Source organism: Bos javanicus, chromosome 28 (assembly GCF_032452875.1).
Source record: "Bos javanicus breed banteng chromosome 28, ARS-OSU_banteng_1.0, whole genome shotgun sequence".
NCBI classification, from domain to species: domain Eukaryota; kingdom Metazoa; phylum Chordata; class Mammalia; order Artiodactyla; family Bovidae; genus Bos; species Bos javanicus.
In genome coordinates, this window is record NC_083895.1 from 19169176 (window position 1) to 19185092 (window position 15917).

The following is a 15917-nucleotide window of genomic DNA, read 5'->3' on the forward strand; positions in this document are numbered from 1 at the left end:
GAATGTTGAGTGCAGATGTCTCCAACGGTCATTTGGTGTTTCTTGTTTTTAATCTAATTTATTTACTCAGGGCACTTTCTAGGTATTAGGATGAAATAAGACAGATAAGGAGAAGGCAATGGCAACCCACTCCAGTACTCTTGCCTGGAAAATCCCATGGACGGAGGAGCCTGGTAGGCTGCAGTCCATGGGGATGCTAAGAGTCAGACACCACTGACGCGACTTAGCAGCAGCAGCAGTAGCAGCAAGACAGATAAGGTCCTTGACTTCATGGAGTTCATGGAATTGATGCTATCCAGCAACTTGAAATCAAGCTTGGTAATGGTCACCAGTCATCCTATCATCTAAAAAGAATTAATACAGACTCAATATTTTTATTGAATATCAATCTCAAAATCAAAAGGAGGATAAAAGCCCTTGTTCTTATACCAATGAACATTTATATTAAGGCATTGTCAAAACATGACCTTCATAAAGCCAAGGCACAAATTCAAATAGAATAAAAGTAACATGATACTCATTTTCCAGTCCCAAACCAGAATTAATCCCTTACAGTGACTAACAACATATTTATAGATTTTATTTCCTTATCTTTTTCTGTATAATCATTGGTGCTATTATTTTTTATTAACGTCATCCAATCCCCTTTTCAGCTATGACTGAACTTCATAGATTAGGATAAAGTTAAAGTTTGTACTGAATTTGTAATCATCAAAAATTCAAGACAAAAGAATAAAATATGTTTTTACTCTACTTGCCAGATCCAGAACTTGTAGCATCTGCTTAGACAACATAGCTGAGTGATTGGAACAAACATAATGACCCACAGGATTCAGTTTTAAAATAGTAGGACCATAGGACCATGGTGCTGAAAGTTTTAAACATCATGTTAGTTCAATTCTTTGCAGACAAAGAAACTGAAGCCCCAAATAGTAAAAACTTTGTGATCACATGGCTAATTTGTGGCAGGGCCCAAGCTAGAATCCAGATCTTCATCCATGCAATTGTTCATTCATTTATTCAAATATCCTGATATTCAACAAATATTTACTGAGTATCTTCTGTAGAAAAACCGACATAATCACTGACCTCATGGAGTTTATAGTCTAGTGTAAGAGGTGGATTTTAATCAATCACAGAAACAATTATAAAAGAATAACTATAATGGGTACTGTGGGGAAAAACAGTATAGTCTACAATGAGAGCTGATTTAGAGGAATTTGAACAATCCAGGCAAGTTCCCGTGGGAGAATCACGTTGAAAGGATGAGTAAGCACAAATTAGGCAAAGAAGGGAGAAAAGAGTTTTTAGGCAAAGGGAACATCAAGTGCAAAATCCCTGGGAAAAGAGAATAGAGGAAATAGAGGATGTGAAAGGGGAACTGTGTGACTGGAGCCTTGAAAGGGAGAAAGGGCATTTTCCAAAATTGAAAATTAATAGATTAAAGTAGCAGTCCCCACCCTTTTTGGTACCAGAAACCAGTTTCGTGGAAGACAGTTTTTCCATGGTCGAGGGGTCAGGAGGAGGGAGGGTGGTTTTGAGATGATTCTCATGAGGAGCGCACAACCTAGATCCTTCACATGCACAGTTCACAGTGCACGCTCCTATGAGAATCTAATGCCACCGCTGATATGCCAGGAGGCTGGAGCCCAGGTGGCAATGCCAGTGTACAGAGCGGCTGTAAATACAGATGAAGCTTTGCTCACAAGCCTGCTGCTCACCTCTGGCTGTGTGGCCTGGTTCCTAACAAGTCACGCACCACCGGGTATTGGAGACCCCTGGCTTAAAGGACATTAGATTATGTTGGGATAAAGAGTTTTGTCTTTGTCCTGAATATATTAATAGTAGGTTATTGAAGGGTTTTCAGCAGAGACTTGAAGGTGGCTGGTGAGGGACAAGCACATTTGAACTATGCAGCTAGGATAGTTCTAGCTATCTAACTTCAGTGGGGAGAAGGGCCTAGGGAGGACGAGGTTGCTGGTCCTCTTTCTGTGACTCCACATATGTGTCAGAAGCTGTCCAGCAAACCCCTTCTCCTATTTTTCCTAAGCACATGGCTGGTCTCCATTTTCCTGATCCCTTTGCAGTGAGGTATGACGATGGGACCAGGTTCCAGCCAGCAAATGTGAACACAAGTGCATTGTGCTCCTTGAAGAGTACCACTCAAGACCAGACCACACCTCGTCCATGTTCTTTCCCTCCCCTCTCTGCTGGCTGGATGGCAGTGAGATAGTGATGACTGGAAGGTGACCAAGCAACTGTCTGCCTGGGTTCCTACACATAACAGGTGACACTTACCAACCCAGATCACACATCCAGACTGTCACATGAGGGAGAAAGAAACTCCCATTTCTGAGAGTGACTTCACTCTTGAGTCTGTCTGTTAACGGGATTTGACCTGCCCTAATTAACTAATGAATATGTCTCTCTGTGCTTATGCATATGCAGTATACCTCATATGGGTCAATGTCTATAAATTGGGAGAACAACCAGCAAATTCATTAACTAGGGACCTGCTTATAGTTTTATTGCATAAAGTAATTACTTCTTAGCTTATATAAGCCCACAGTCCCTCCTGAACAGACTTTCTATGAAATAATTGACTGAGCCTCTCAAGCATGATGAACTGCACACTCAGGAAACTCTCATGAGAGGCCACACCTTCAATACTTCCTACTTTAAGTGAGGCTAGTAATTTTTTAAATGTCTATGGATGGCTTGGGATTTCTCTAATATAATAAGTATAAACAAGACTCTAGATTATTAATTTGCTAATAGTTTTTCCCTTAAGCCAAGGTTATTTCCTCAACTCCTTGATTCACTGAAAAGTATTTACTAGATTCCTACTCCTGAACCTAGCTAAAGCCCTTTCTACAGCAAATAGGGAGAAGGCAATGGCACCCCACTCCAGTACTGTTGCCTGGCAAATCCCATGGATGGAGGAGCCTGGTGGGCTGCAGTCCATGGGGTTGCTAGGAGTCGGACACAACTGAGCGACTTCACTTTCACTTTCCGCTTTCATGCACTGGAGAAGGAAATGGCAATCCACTCCAGTGTTCTTGCCTGGAGAATCCCAGGGATGGGGGAGCCTGGTAGGCTGCAGTCCATGGGGTCGCACAGAGTCGGACACAACTGAAGCGACTTAGCAGCAGCAGAGCAAATATTGGTATGTTGCCCCTTGATATTAACTATATCCAATTCTAAAGATTAATATGTATTTCAGAAGCATTATTTTCTGATTTGTGTAGTGGACAGTCCATAGGCAAAAATAAACAGCACAGTCAGATCATAGACAGAGTTGGAAACAGAATTTAGTTATTCCCTCCCTCACACACGTTCTGTCCCCACTTGTTTACTTGCTGTTGGTGACCACCTGTGCCACTTAGAATGCTTTTGGCTACAAAGCAATAAAATCTGAAATTCAAAATGGCTCAAACAATTATCAAAATGTACTACATAATCTTACAAGAAAGAAGCTCAGAGGTGGGGAGCCTCAGTGACATCATGGAGGACCCAGATCATTTCTGCCCGTGGCGTCCCCTTCAGCACCTTGGCTACTGTCCTACGTTGTCCCCTTCTAATCCCAAGATGACAACTACATGCTCACAAATTTTTTCTTCACTTACGTTTCATTTTAAGAAGAAGAAAAACTTTTCCCAAAGCCTCCTGGGAGAGTTTCTCCTGTGTCCCTTCAGCCAGCGTTGTATCACATGATCAATTCTAAACCGGATACTGGTAAGGGAAGTAGAATGATAAGAATTAACTTCGATGAGTCAGGATTCGCCAGCAGGGGTGAGAGGGTGGCCCTGAAACACATGGTCAGCCAATAATTGAACAAAATTGGAATTTCTTTTCAAGAGGGAAAAAACATACAATGGCTGGCTATTGGACAGGTCCCTGCCATTTCCACTCCAGCAAATGGTCTTTCCTCCATAATGTTTTTTGTGGTGGTGTTTTTTTTTTCCATATTTTATACTTTGGAATGTCCTAGCGTTCTCAGCATTCTTCAATTCCAAATTTAGATGGATAGGTAGGTAGGTAGACAGATAGATAAAAGACTTATTTTTTTCCTCTTTTTCAAAGATTATGCTGCTGGTGCTGATTATTATCTGTCTGTGTGGGTGTGGTATTTTAAATGTTTGCCACAGAAGAAGCTATTGCATTCCAACATGTCTATGAAAAATAGCTAGAAATTTTTGAAACCAAACCTATTCAGCTCTTAAGGTGCTAGACTCTTGTTTGAATTATTGGTACCATTTCCTTTCTGCTGAAATTTTGATGACAAGGTCATCATTCATTCAACCAAGTGTGGCCATTTTAGATTCAGTTAAGTGTCTTTATTCAAGGTGTCCTCACAGGCTTCTTTATTTGTTAGAACTCTTTCAAAATGAATAGACAGATGAATCACCAGAGCACTGCAAAGGGAAACTCAAGGGCCAGGCCTCAACTGATGAGACAAAACAAACAAAAAGATGACACAATTATAGACTTGGGAAATTGTTCAAGATATTAGAGGAAAAATCTATCACTCAATATGATAAGTGTTTTGTAGGGAAAAAATGATATGCAAAGATAAAGCATTCAAATAAAATGGAAGTTATCTGTTGATGGTAAGGTTGCAGGTGATTTTTAATTTTTTTCTATTTTTTCCATAAATACCCATGTTAATTTTTTTAACTAATAAGAAGTAAATATCACTTCTGATAGGTTCATGCTACGCTCTAGCCATCAGTGTCCTTGACCTTTGCCAGCTTCTGGACCAACTCCAGAAGCTTGGGTGCCCTTTCCCTGCCCTCTCTGGGGCAAGTAGGGAGTCTTTACAGACGTGACCATTAGAAAGCGGCAGGTACTATTCTGACTCATGGAAGCACAGAATGCTTCCAAGAAATGGCTCCTGTTCTGAAAAAGTTCTCAATCTAAGTTGGATATATTGACAGGTGCTTGTGTGCTCAGAAGCTCAGGAATGTCCGACTCTTTGCCACCCCATAAACTGTAGCCCTCCAGGCTCCTCTGTTCATGGAATTCTCTAGGCAAGAATATTGGAGCCGGTTGCTGGTTCCTTGTCCAGGGGATCTTCCTAACATGGGGATCAAAGCTGTGGGTGAATAGGCGCATTGCCCTGATGGTACCAGGATGAGTTCTAGAAGCTGGATTCCATGGAGGATTCGGTCACACACACACACACAAAAAAACTGCAGGATGTTGGACATGCTCCATTAGCCCAACATGAGTTTATTGTTTATAAAATGGATGGATTGACAATAGGTTTTTTTTTTTTTTTTTAAGGCAATGTTGAGAAGAAGCCTTTTCTTAAAACCCCAGGGACATTCCTGACTAAAAAACTAGAACCTTGCCTTAGAAGGACATAGTATGTTAAAGATCTCACGTTGACTTGGACTGAAACACTAGGTGTATTCCCATTAAAGTCAAAAATGAGATAAGGGTTGGAATTAATGACTTACTAATATTTACCTGCTAAATGTGTGTCTCCCAACCCAGGACACAGCTGTAGGAGGGCAGGTGCCATTTCTATCTTGTTCTGTGCTCTACCTGCAAGGTCTAGGACAGTGCCTGGCACAGAGAAGTCCTTCATGAGTGTTTTACAGAAGGAAGAGGAAAAGGATACAGGTACACAGGCTGGCTGTTTTCACCAATGATATCTCACTTTCCCTAGCCCTGGAATAAGACAACAGAAGGAAATTAAAAGTATAATTATCACAAAGCTAAAATCGTTATTTGTAGATTATAGTATGATCTATTAAAAACTCAGAAGGAATTCTTTTCTAAAAAGAAAGATAAAATATAAAGACTAGATTTTCTACAAATTAATAATGGTTAGAAGATATAATGGGGAAAAAATCTCTTACAACAGTTAAAAAGCATTCAAAATATTTAAAGTGAAAATAGGAAATGTAAAGGACCTACAGAAGAAAAATAAACTGTTCTGAAGGATATTTTGCTTGATGCAAAATTTAAATACTATAAAGATGTCATTTTTACATGTAATTCCACTGAAAATCTCAGGATTTGTATTTACTGATGTTAGTCTGAGGCCAACATGAATACACCTTAAGTAACAATAGAAAATGGCTTTCTTTTTTAAAAAAATTATTTATTATTTATTTATTGATGGCAGCACTGGTCTTCATTGCTGCACGTGGGTTTCTCTAGTTGTGGCCAGCAGGGGCTACTCTTCATTTGGGTGTTCGGGCTTACTGTGGGGGCTTCTCTTGTTTCGCACAGTCCCTAGGCACACATCTTGAGTAGCTGCAGTGAATGCAGTTGTGCCTTACAAACCCTAGAGCACCGGCTCAGTAGTTGTGGTACATGGGCTTGGTTGCCCCACAGCATGAGAAATCTTCCCAGATCAGGGATCGAACCCATGTCCACTGCATTGTCAGGCAGATTCTTAAACACTGGACCACCAGGGAAGTCCAGAAGATGGCTTTCTGAAATACTTTTAAGTATTCCTGAAAGCTGAAATGCTTAAAAGTGTGATATTAGTTGGGCTTCCCTGGTGGTGCAAAACTAGCCGCCAAATTGGGCTTCCCTGGTGGCTCAGACGGTAATGAATCTGCCTGCAATGTGGGAGACCTGGTTTGATCCCTGGGTCAGGAAGATAGATCCCTGGAGGAGGGCATGGCAACCCACTCCAGAATTATTACCTGGAGAATCCCCATGGACAGAGGAGCCTGGCAGACTACAGTCCATGGGGTCTCAAAGAGTCAGACATGACTGACCAACTAAGCACAGCACACAGCTGCCAAGTTAGTGAAACAATAAAGAATCCAAAAATAGCTATAATGCTAGGAATCTGTTTTATGGTGAATTTTACATGGGTGACTGAATCTAAGAATTTGGAGGCACTTAATCCTGAGATCCCCTCTTAGATCTGCCTTTTGTAGATAAGTATTATAAGGTATCTAGGCCTCAGTTCACTCACCTGTAAAATGGGGATAAAAATAATTATCCTAGAACTATGAGGATCAAATGAAATCTGTAGTCATTAAAATTTTAAATTCATTAAGAATATTTAGCACAGTATCTCAGTATGCAATAAAGAATTCTTATGACATGCTTGAAAAACCAATTAGAAAGTAAAGGAATTTACAAGAAATGATGCTGAGATAATTAAGGAAAAATATTTATATGTTATCTGTGTTTTATATGTTACATGTTACAGAGTACAGGAATGAGTTAAAGCATTAAATGCAAATATTAAAACTACAAAACCACTAGAAGAAAGTGTGAGTGACTCTTCTGATCTCATGATAGAGAGGGCTTAACAAATAAAAGAAATGAAGTAACATTACAAAGACAAGAACAGGTAAGAAGAAAAATTTTAACTACAGGAGAATTCTGAACTGCTTCATGTGAAAGAAAATTTATCATTAATAAAAATAGGAAAAAAAACTGAAAAAAATACCTTCAGCAATATGTACGACATTTGGAGTTAATAACTTTAATTTGGAGTTAATAACTTTAATACATAAACAGCTCTTTAAAAGCAATACAAAAAATGCTGACCACTCAATAGGAAGTTACAAAGAATCTGAAAATATAATTCCTAAGTTAAAAAAAAATTAGTAAGTACAAACAGTAATGATGAAGTTTTTAATTTAATCTGTTCTAGAATTTCCAGATGCTATATATTTGTAGGGTATGTGAAGCCAAAGAAATCCATAAAGAGAAAGGCAGAAATGAAAGTATTTTATACATGACTGTCAGGAACTGCCTGAAACTAACTCAAATACGTGAAGAAGCATTGTGCAGCTCCCATTTAACACCTCAGGAGTTCTTTAAATTTTTAGATATCAAAGTTCCCTTTCTCTGCCATTCCATGTTTTTCTCTGATGTTTCTAACATGGTGCATGTGGCTTTCAAATCTGACAATTTCCATGTCATAAATACATATCTGAATAAGTATGAACTAAGTAGTTAATAAAACATCCCTGAAGAAAAATGGAAAGAGATGTAGTTTGGGGTCTTGCTTTCTTACCACTAGCTGTGATTCAGGCCATAGGTGAGACACATCACTTCTCCAAATGTAGGAGGATTAAATCACTTTCTCCCAAGGAAGTCTGTAATTCCTGCACCCCACTCCAGCCCTGCAGAGTTAGAAGGCCAGACTTGGAAATTGGCATTTTTAACAAGTACCGCAATTAATGACCAGGTACTTTAAGTTGAAAAACACCCTAATGGCAGACCACCAAATCCCTTCTAATGTCAAAAATAAAGTATCCTGAAGGAAAAATTATGCATGTAGAATAGTACTCCACTCTGCACATCTGATAGTGAGCATCCACCTCAACTCTCAAGTTTGGGTTCTCAGATCCAAGTTATATTTCAGCTGATATCTTTTTAGGTTTTGTTCTCCTAATCCCATGCATCAAATTACACTCACTGAAGCTGCCAGTCTTCTAAAGTGCTTTCAGAAGGCACATAAATCCAACCCTGAGTCCTCATGATTCAGACATTTAATCACACCATAAAGTTAATGGAATCCAATTTGAATGTAGACACCTCAACAGCTACATTGCATTGAATTCACAGCATTCATAAAATGTGGGTCTCAAAATGAATCACCGGCCTGACGGAAAGTTCAGAGAAGAACGCCACCCTCTCATTGGTCACTGTCCTAATCTTCAGCTGCCAGGAGAGGGACCAGAGCTGTCAACACAACACTGTAGCCCAGGCAACCAGCCATGCCACTAGGAACTTTTCAACACTTAAAAAAATAAAAGTTACTATGGAAACTCTCAGAGACTCTAGATTGCTTGGACAGCCCATGGTTTATAACAGTAATGATGCCTCATGGCCAGCCATCACCTATCAACCCTAGGACCTCCCATCATTCACAGCCCAGCAAAGGCTTGCTTTGGGGATCCTCCAGACTTTTGCCTTAGGGCGGTGAAGTGTGTTCCTCTGGTGGCACGTGTACTCTGGGCTAAGAGTAAATAGATACTGAGTTTCAAAGAGCCCCCAAATCCATTAGTTAATGAAGTAATAATGGCGGTGGCCCTCCAGACATCCAGATGTGGTGTCAATGATGTTTGACTTCCAGGAGGTGAAGACATCTGCATGATTGATTCTGAGCTTTGATGTTCAACCTTAGCGGCAGGTCTGTTTTGAAATGAAGCTGGGGGGAGGGGGTGTTGCAGTCATTGCAGAGGTACCTGTATGAGCTCGTTATATTGGGAATGTCTCTTCACACTAGTTTTCCCACCTTGGACAGGGTGGCTTTGCCTGAAAGAACCTCAGGCACCGCAGAACTGCTTAGATCAACCTTCCCAATTATGCTTTCTGTTCTTCAAGATTCTGCAGCCATTGCTAAGCTAAGTGGAAGGAAGACCCAGTCCTTTCCTATTTTTTTTTTTAAGTCAGCTGCCAGAATCCACCCATTCTTTAAAATGTATTTATCTGAAGTATGAACTTTGCATATACGGGAAGGAGGCAGGGTTCTCAAAATGTCCTGTCTACTTTTTTAGTCTAATATGCTGAACAACAAATTTAATCCACTGAAGTGGTTTCATGCAAACACTTCTCTCAATCTCCTTTTATACAAAATCTTGATGCATAATGTATAGAGTCTGAAAATGGATTAAGCTACATTTGGAAATGGTTTGAGTTTTGTTTTTTTTTTAAGCAAGCAAAAACCAGCAGGTTTTTTGTTGTTGCCTTTTTTAACCCTTCTTGCTCAAAGCAGTCACATGGATTGTGTCTTCTCAAAGCTGCCTTCTACACAATGTTTCTTATCTGTTTTTTTTTCTGTCAAAAAGCTTGAAATGTAAAACATTTTAATTAGAAACGTAAAGAGTGAATTGGATTCATTTCCCTCAGATTTCCCAACTAAAACAAGCAAATAGAATGGTAAAACCTTCTGATTTACTCCTGGAAGATAATTCAGCAGCTGAATAAGCAAGTGAGTGAAATCTTACTGAATAAAGTGTTCCCTGGTACTCTAGGATCGTCATTATCCAGAGGACCGTGGCCACAGATAGAATGCCAGTCTCTGTGTTATGTAGTAAATGCTCAGACACACATTTCCTCCAGTGCCAATCAAAGCCAAAAAGATGAAAAAGAAGATGGCCAGGGGTCTGCCAAGGTCTCCAAAGGAATCACAGTGACTTGGCTACAATCCCAGGTTTCAGTGGATCAGAACGTTTATAATGCTGTATTTCGTGATTGCTAATTTTTACATAACATTTGAATACTATGTAAATTGTACTGGAAAGAGAATTGCAGCTAAAATCAGAAGATCTGGACTTAAGCCTTAGGTCTGACCCTACACGGTCATGTGACTTTTTAAAATTTTATTTATTTATTTTTGGCTGCACCAAATCTTTGCTGCTGCATGTGGGTTTTCTCCAGTTGCAGCACACGGGCTTCTCATTGCAGCGGCTTCCCTCATTAAGAAGCATGAGTGTGCAGGTCAGTAGCTGCAACATACAGGCTTAGTTGCCTCGCGGCATGTGGAATCTTCCAGACCAGGTATCGAACCCATGTTGCCTGCATTGGCAGGCAGGTCCAGACTCACTGGACCACCAGGGAACTCCCACAGTCCCCCTGTGACTTCAAACTCGCTTGTTCTCGCTGGTTCCAGGTTCATCATCTGCCAAGTGAGGACAGCCACCCTCCCTGCAGCTACTCATGCATATCCAGGGCCTCTGAAGAACAGGTGAGATGGGTGGGAAAGTACTTGGCAAAGTCTCAGCTTTAGGGATGCTGCTGAACTCCCTGTTTTTTGAGTTAACCACCGTGTTCTCCTGAGAAGGTAGCGGTATCCTCGGCTCTTCTCCCACATCCTTCATCATCCAGGTTTCCCCCAAGCCATGGGCGAAGCGACCAGGCTTCTCTGAGGCCAGCTTTCCTGCCGTTGCACAGTGGACCACCTCTGGGGGGAGCTCCATCTTTGCAGCCCCAAGGGCTTTTAAGCTGACAAGGCCTTACCTGTGACACTTGAAAACATGGCTTCAGACAAACGGAAAAACATCCTGCAACCCAGTATGTCTCACGGCCTCCATTCCAAGCCCTCACCTTGATCTAATTGTTCCTGGCCTGGTGACTAGCATTTTTTGCTGTGTTTGTTTCACCTCTCCTGATAATCCCAGTTACCTGGCTTGGTTGGGCCTTTTGAGTTTTCTTCTCCATCATGATTGAAATGAATTACTTAATCGTACTCTCTTTACCCACTCCACCTTGCTCCTAGCACCTTACACTCCAGCCCTGAGAATGGGACACAAAGAAAGGATATCGTACGCAGTGTAGGAGCTGAGGTGTGCCTCCCCAGACAGGTAGTATAAAGATTTCTGCCAGCACGGGGCATGTTTTCTCTTTTGGAGCTACAGACTTAGAACAACTGGACAATTTCAAATTCTATGGGACAGGTACCTTGGGAGAAGGTGATGAGAGGAAAAGTAGTGATTTTTCACCCCACTCACCTCATCTTCCTACTTTAAATGTTACCGCACACCAAGAAGCCACAAAGGAACCATAACCTATTTGCATCTCTCCATTTGACCTTGATTTTTATTGAATGGGAAAGGAAGACTAATTCAAATTCATTCCTCTTGATTTCACAATAATATAGATTTTACCAAATTTTTATTTAAATTTCTACACTGTAGTGAGAGGAAGACCTTGAATGTCTTATTCTTTGGAGTACTTCTAGAACTTAGCAAACAGAAGGTGTTTAAAAAATATTCATTGCCTAAATGAATACATAAGAAAAGACATGGTGATATTTGAAAGATTTCTTATTATCTGATGCTGATAGAGAGTAAAGTTAATGATTTAGAGAACAAGTATCCAGCAGCAGAGCCCACTAATACCTTTTAAAATGTGTTGATGCTCATAAATCCAAAATAAATGACCTGTAAAATCACTTAAGAAGAAATAATATGCATTTAATCAGGCTTCCAGAGGAACATCTGAGGGTAAAGCCGAGAATTTCAAGAATTATTAAATCTCTTCAAGTTCAATCACTGGCCGATCTCAAACACACCACATGTCCCTCTGCCCACAGGGCTGTCACTTTAGGAAGTCTCGCTCAGCCTTCGTTATGAAACTCCTGAATTACAGCCACCTCCTGGAGCCAGAGGGAAAGGCTTCGGATCATCTGAAAAGGGTAAGTCCTCTTGCAGGTCAACCCAGCACATTCTGCTACATTCCCCAGAAGGATCTTAAATAAAGAGGGAGAAACTGAACACATCACCCACATCCTAAAACTAGCATCTTCAAAGCCTTACACAAGGTTTTAGCTTCAAGTCAAAGGGCCCTTCCTCTGGCCAATAAAATTCAAAACACTGTGAAATGCCAGACTGTGCCTCTGCTTTACAATCCTGTTGAAATTTTTGGGCTCTAACCATGTTCTGGAATCTTGCATTCCATCCTAGATTTTTACTTCTTAGTCTGCTAATAAGAGTTACTTTACCTTTCCCAGAGTGTGACTAAGGTCCTGAGGGTGGTGGAAAAGTGGATCCATCTTTTTGTTACAAACTCAATTAGCAGAAGTTGGAATTGCTCTCTTCAACAAAGTTACATAAATTGTTAATGAGAAATTTACCGTCACTTGATTTGCTGGTTGCCTTATTAGCTTGGAGTCAATGCTATTAAAAGAAGGTGTTTATAAAAGCTTAAGGTGTTTGCTGGATTGAATGTTAAAAAGAAGATGGCAGGATAGCACCACCAGCTGCCCGTCCAAAACCCAGAGGGATTTCCACGCTTCATCCAAAATGAACAATTCTGAGCCCGCGTTTGGGGTCTAGCGATTTACTGGGAAGACAGAAGTGCCACCCATTCCTGGGGTGCACCTAAAGCCTTTGGGGTGCACCCGGCAGCTTTTCAGCAACTGTCATGAGAGTGTTTTCTCAGCCCGTGGACACCAGCCTGAAGAAAGGCCACCCAGTGGCAGGTGAGTCTGAACACCTTTTCTCCATTGGTAAGGAAGGCACTAGAACGCCCTCCATAAATGTCAGGGGCACAGGAGAAGGAAGCTATTTATTTACTCAAGATAATTCACATGAAGACCTCAAAACCACCGCCCAAAGAAAATCTGGATGTCTCCCTCATGAGGCATTCCTAAAATGCCTCCTCTGAATAACGATGTCCAGCTCTAAGCACAGTGCCAAGGTCAGTCAAGGTTATTTTCAGCCCCTTCTTCCTTTCTCTCACAAAACTGCTCTTCTGCCTTGACCCCCACCCCTGGCCCCCACCATGCAGCCTACAGATTGGTTCACACTCACCCATGCCAACCCCTTCAGAGCCACTGTTTGGCTCTGCTGAGGGTGACAAGCCAAATGGCCTCATTTCCCAGGGTGCTCTGCAGCTTAGGTTCGACATGTGACCTGACTTCAGCCATGCAGACACTGCCTGCAGGACATTACGAAGCTGAAAGTAGACGTCTAGGTGGAGGCTGCACCTGGCACTTCTGCTCGCCAGCACAGGGCAGAGTTGTGTGGATCCACACCCTAGCATTGTGACACCTGAGAGGCAAGTCACGGGTCTCTTGGTTGGTGCATGTTGGGGTAGGTGTAGTGAGGGATGAGAGCCAGAGGTTGTAGAGGTGACTTCCTTCTTCACCAACTTGATCATATGGCAGAGGCGGCCGCTGTCTTAGTGGGTCAGTTCTGAACTGTGTGACTTCTGGAAATTCTGCTGAAAGCTTTTTCCTCCAACCCTTCTAGGGATTTCTGTAAGCTCCTCATTTCTGGCATGGGATCCATGTTTGATTTTTTTTTTATTAAATAGACTGAATCCTGTTATCTACAATTAACTCTGACAGAGACACTTCCTGCCTGCATAAACCCAAACCTTTAATGCTTGCTCCCCACCACCATCTTCATAGATGAAATGAGTTGATAAACTAATTTTACAATCAGTAGTTAATAACCAATAAAGTAACTGTTTATGGGTATTTGCTTAACCCAAGAAAAAAATATTCTAATGGTGAATTTCCAACCATATATGGCTGATAGTATTGATGGGATTTTTTTTTTTTTTTTGGCTAGATGGGGACACAACAGTTTTTTTAACTGTAAAAAAGCTTTTAGCTGTTAATGATGATGGAGATGTTAATGGTGGTAGTGCTGTTTAAAAGTGTCAACTGATCTAACTAATAAGGCTCACCCGGCTGATGTCTCCAACTCCCCCCATCCCCCACTCAACTCTCTAACCCGCGCTGGAAGCACCAGGATCATCACCCAGTTGCTTGCCTCTCACTGCAGACCCGCCCTCGAGAGCTCTTTGTGAAATCAGAAGCCTCATCCCAGGAAGGAGAAAACCTGCATCATAAGGGGATGAACGAGGGTGCTAACGCTCTCAGAGAGGAGACAAACAAGCAGATAAAGAAGGCGTTTGGCAGGAGACATGATCGATGATGTCTGTCTGCACAACCACAGACGTTCTTGGATGAGCTACTCCACTGAGGCGCCACCTCAACACCTGTGGAGAGGTGAGGCTGCCCCCGGCCCCTAGAAGGCCACAGTACAGGGGAATAACAGGAATTGCTGTTTTTTGATCTCTCTATCTCCATTCATTTCATTCACTCAACAAACGTTTTGTTTGTACTTCTGTTTCAGTTGTAGACATGAGTGAATAGGGGGGTTCCCTGGTGGCTCAGATGATAAAGAATCTGCCTGCGATGCAGGAGACCCATGTTTGATCCCCAAATCAGGAAGATCCCCTGGAGAAGGGAATGGCAACCCACTCTAGCATTCTTGCCTGGGAAATCATATGGACAGAGGAGCCTGGTGGGTTACAGTCCATGGGGTCACAAAGAGTTGGACACGACTAAGTGGCTAACACTTTCACAGGTGAATAAATTAGGTTCTCTAACCCCTTATAGAGGGAGCCAGATATGACACCAGTATTCACAATGTTCTCCATTACAACTGAGGTAACTGTTACAAAGGAAAACCATAGCACACTGTCTGATGGGAGTATGGGTGGCATTTCTTGGCCTGCAAGTTCATGAAACACTTCCCAAAAGAAAAGCCATTCCTGCTGAATCCTAGAGGCTGAGCACAAGTTAGCTTGAAGGAACAGCATGAGCAAAGGCCCTGAGGTAGGACGGAGCTTAAGCCTCTGGGATATTATTATCCCCACTTTACACATGAAGCAATAGAGACTTAGGGAGATTAGACAGCTTCCCAAAGTTTTGCAGAACGGAGGGCAGTGTGAACCCAAAGATAACTTCCTGCCATGTAATCCAATATAATCCAGCCTCTCTGGAAGACAGAGACAAAGATACTCACAGGCTTTGAAAATAATTGTCAAAAGACCCTCTCATGTCCTTTAAGACTACCCCCACCCCCTCCTGCAGGAGCTGAGGACAGATTTTCATTTTGTCACTCTACTGGGCTCAAGACTAAATTAAATGACAAACCTGCTATTTCAGACGCAAAAGTCCTGGATGCTTTGGGGGTAATGAAACCATCTTCCCTCCTCCCCAGGGCCTCTAGTACCATTATGGTGCAGTCCCAAGCTATCAATGATAGTGAAAAAATGGGGCTTTGCAGTGGAGGAAAGAGGCTATTCAAACCGCTCCTGATTTCTATAAAAGAGAGATCTTTTGATCTTTGAAACAGCCAAAAGGGCAGTTTGATCTTCGTTAAGCTCATTTATTTTAGATTCTTGCAAATTTCTTTTCTGTAGGTTTACTTCCTTAGAAAACTCAATATTCAATTGAACAGTGACTTTTATATATTGAAATGCAATATTGAATAGCTGAAGCCTAATAAATGCCATCCTGGCTGTATAGGATATTTTAAAAATCATAAAAGGGCCGATTGAGCCCGATCCAGGCAAAGATGACAAAGCGAATTCAATGCTTCTTTTGAAAATGAGTCATGGTCAGAAATACTCACTTTGACCAAAAGCATTTCTTTGAATGCCAGAGGTAAATTTGCTCACTTTCA

At 41.5% G+C, this 15917-nt stretch overlaps 1 long non-coding RNA gene across 1 annotated transcript; it reads left to right on the forward strand.

The window, feature by feature from the left end:
- The first annotated feature begins 8621 nt into the window (after positions 1 to 8621).
- LOC133240380 (uncharacterized) lies at positions 8622 to 13508 on the forward strand. Its single transcript, XR_009734212.1, has 3 exons — positions 8622 to 9121; positions 9966 to 10123; positions 10604 to 13508. It is a non-coding gene; the product is annotated as an uncharacterized LOC133240380 (long non-coding RNA).
- Positions 13509 to 15917: the final 2409 nt, after the last annotated feature.